The sequence below is a fragment of the Lepidochelys olivacea genome, assembly GCF_965140295.1.
Source record: "Lepidochelys olivacea isolate rLepOli2 genome assembly, chromosome: 8".
Taxonomy (NCBI): Eukaryota; Metazoa; Chordata; order Testudines; family Cheloniidae; genus Lepidochelys; species Lepidochelys olivacea.
The window spans coordinates 22,082,808-22,086,912 of record NC_140418.1 but is presented as its reverse complement, the minus strand read 5'-3'; positions in this window follow the sequence as shown (position 1 = coordinate 22,086,912).

The window sequence follows — 4,105 nt, the reverse complement described above, 5'->3', positions numbered from 1 at the left end:
CTCCTTCCACGCTGCTCAGAATCTGGAAAACCTTTTTCTTTTACCTTATATGAGCTGAAAAAGGAGGCCAGGCTGCAGACGGCCACATCTGTCAGGGGCGTCGAGGGGAGCCATTGGCTGCGGCCTGATCACGTGGGCCTGCTGCCTTGACCTGCGACAGTTCAGCTGAGTGTTGGTTTTACCCCCTAAGGAAGGAGCATTTGACAATTTTCATATTTCTTCTAAATTTGGAGATTTCAGACAATGCTGGGAGGCTTGGCTCAGGATGCCAGAGGCCCATGTGGAAGTCATTAAGTCTGAGAGGGAGAGCGAGAGAAGGAGGGGAGGTGGGGAAAGAGGGGGAGGAGAGGGAGAGAGGCCTGTGGCAGTTGCCAGCTACATGCCTGGGAACATAAGTGAACTCACTCAGAGAAAGTTGTTTGTAATAACTGACTTCCTCTCCGGCCTCCTGCCCCATATGGGAAAGCAGAGGAGCCCTGAGAACTGTGCGCGGAAGGAATAACTCCTGCCTCAATGGCAACAGGACCCCCTGCTGCTCTAGGAGGGAGAGGAACGCACTGGGGAGCTAAGGGGAAATACTCAACTTCAGATGCAGCCCCTGCCCGTTCCTCCTGGCTGGCTGCATCCCCGATTGCAGGGCAGTGCGGGGAGTGGAGATTCTCCCCGGCCTGGCTTAGTGTGTCTTGTGATTCCCATTACTTTGAAAAGCTCCACCTGGTCAAGCTTGAAAAGGGCATTTAGGCATGTGAGCATCTGAGCATGTGAGTGAAAGAGCCTGACCTGTGCTGAGTGCGTGCTCGGGGGGACCTACCAGTCTGACAGAAGCTGAGTTGTTCTTCTCTGGAGCAATAGTGGCTTTCTGCCCAGCAGAGGCCCCCGTTGACCCTCCTCAGCCTGTCACCCCTCAGGGAGGTGTAGGACCTTGAGTGCAATGCCATCAGTAATGGGCTGGACACCTCACCCTGCTGCTTCAATACAGACTGCACCACCAACCACTAAAGCAAGTGTTCCTCACGAGGGCCCCATAGTTGCGGGTCAGACCCAAGAGGCTTGGCTCTGGGCTTGCAATCCTGGATGTTCAAGGTGAACTATTTTGAGGGTAACCAACGCCCCAGAGCTGGGGAGACAGGACTGCTGTCTTGAGGGTACAGGGTGGAAAGGGGGTTCTCTTTTGCTTTTGGTGGCCTTCCCTTCAATCTTATCTGCCTGGCCCCACAGATACAGTCCTATGTGTCTTTTTCAGGGGATCTTTGAGGAGCCCCCAACTCCCACATTTGCAAAGAGCACCCTAGAGTCTGAGCATGCCCAGATGTGGAATGCAAGCCCATGTATGGCATGTACCATTCCCAGAGAATGATTTAATTCGCAACTGCTTGGCAACTCCTGAAAACCACTCAGGTTAGACACCCCCCCCCATTTCTCTGGTCCCTGCATTTCTCTCCCTCTGGTTCTCCATCACGAGAAACGTTTGCAGGAATCCAAAGTCATTGTCCCTTGTGGGGGGAGGGGTTCATCTGCTTTTGATGCAAATCCCCCCAACCCAAATTCCTCAAGGCTATAACCCTGCCTGCAGTGTCACAGTCACCTCCACAGCAATTAGCTGTGATGGAGGGTCATAAGGGCCAACTGAGGAATAAGCAGGTAGAGCAGAAGGAGGACTCCAGATAGTAAACTGGCCTTTCGACAGAGCTCATGCCGTGCAAGGCCAGGTTCATTAGCCCATTTCATACACACGGACACTGAGACACAGGCAGTGGAAGTGCCTTGGCCTGGAGCCAGGAACAGAGCCCAAGTCACCTGAATCCCTCTCTAAACAGTAGACCATGCTGCCTTTCCTAAGGGTTCAGAGATCTCACTTTCAAGTATAGGTCCTTGGCAATAGACAATAACAACAAATGGGGAGCTGAGAACCAGAAGTTATCTAACAGCGGACCCGGCTGCTTCTGCCCCATGTTTTCCCAGGAGGTATCAGCACCTATTAAAAGCAAAGGTCTGATCTTCAGGGCTCCGAGCAGCCCCAGGTGCCTCTCAGGGTCAGCCCATGAGTGACCAGCAGAGTTACAAATGCTGCATAGATTCTACGTGCAGAGGAAGCTACTGACATGCCTGGGAACGTCTATGCACTGCACACAGCAGGAGATAACCCATCACGCTGTGTGCAATGGTCTTGATCAGCTAGGATCCATCCAGGGTTATAGTCCAACTAGGGAGACCCTCTCTGTTCCCCCTTGCGGCCCTCTCCTACTTTGCTATCACTACAAACTGCTGCTCCAGGGCTATTTCTCATAAGGGAATGTGAGGCATTAGGAAAGGGTCCTAGTTGGTGTTGCATTTTCCTTGGCAGTTTGGATACACTCCTCTAAGTAAGGCAACAGGCTATAAACAAGTGCCTGATGGCATGGGGAAGGAGAACATATAAAGAAAACAATGAAGGGGATTATTCACACCGTCTCCAGTTCCCTCAGGACCCAGGAGTCCTGTGCAATGCAAGGGACAGATGGAAAGGCAGACCCTGGAAACAAGGCTGGATTCTCCTCCCATCCTACTGTGAAATACAGAGCTTCCCACTACTATCGTGCCAGTGTTCGAACTCCATCTCAGGGTACCAGACCTGATTTGCCACCTCACTCTCCGGAATCATTACCAGCTCCTGGAATTGATCCTAATGCTACACCCATCTCCTGGGACATTCAAGGAATGAGGTCCCTGTCCTGACATTGGTTACAGGGTTTGATTCAATCCATACACACTGCACACAGCATCGCAAACTGTACGGTTTCAGTGTAATGGGCAGTCATTCCCTTCTGATTCCTCCTTGCTCCTCAAACCAGAACCAGGATTTAAAAAGGTAAAAGCATGGCAATCCCTACAGAGCTTTGCCCATCACAATCCATCGCCACACAAATACAGAGACCATGGCCGCCAATCAACCTCATATGTACCATCACACACAAATAGAGACCAGGGCTTCCAGTGAGTCAACAACATATGTACAATATATGGAATATGTTTAGGGTCAGATTTTCAAGCAATTTTGGCATACAAACAATATGTGTCTAGTTATCACAACTGCATGTGCAAATCAGGCAACTGGGCATGCAAATAACCTGACTACATTAAGCAATCATGTACTTAGTTATTTCAAAGTCTGACCTGTGAGATCTATAAAACAAGCCAAATTCTCCCTTGGTGGTTCTCCCTTCAGCCACTGTTGAATCTTCTGTGTGCAAAATATGGATCAGAATACACAGGAAAGAATGATCAACGAGTCTGGAAACATTCACCACTGGGCTGAGATAAGCCAGGGAAAAAAACAGTGGAAAAAAGATTATGAAAAAGGAGAGTGGGAGAACTGAGCCTTTTGCTACAGCATGTGCTACCAGCTGAGCTTGCTATACTTCACACTGCAGAGGTAGCACGGTTTGCAAACTATGGACCTTCATCTCAATAAACACAGGCCTCTAGCTGGTAAGAGTAAGGGGCAACTCCACTATCTGAGTGGGGGAATGGGGGAGGAACAGCTAAGTGAGGAGGTGTCATTCACTAGCAGACAGCAATGGTGCACATAAACCAAGAAACATCAGAGGGCCAAACTGGTATCAGTAGAGTGACACCTGGGATGGACTTGGCCCACAATGCCCAAAATACTTTTGGAAGTTGCCCCAAGAGTCTGAGGTTTGGATTGCACTTGCCCCTGCCGACAGCACTTCACAAAGCAATGTGCATGATGCGAGGGTGGCGTGTCCAAACAGGGAAGTGGACCAACCACCTTGTGCTCCACACTAATTCCTGCCCACGGTGGCACACTAGCAGCTGAGCTGTTGCTGTGGAGGGAGGAAAGTTTGCCAGTGGCTTTAGACATGGGGAAAGTGTCATGAGATCTTCTACTCAACTGGCCAGTCACTAGAGATGTGCAGGCAAGAGGCTGATTGACTTGCTCACCTGAAGGTCAGTGGCTCTGGCTCTGCAGCATCCCAGCAATGAGCATGATTGAGTCTGGAGTATGAACAGAACCTTCCCCGTTCTGCCTTTAAGGAGAGACCACCACCCACTGAGGCATTTAGTTTGAATCCTGAAATATGAAGCCCATCTAGTGAGGCTGCTG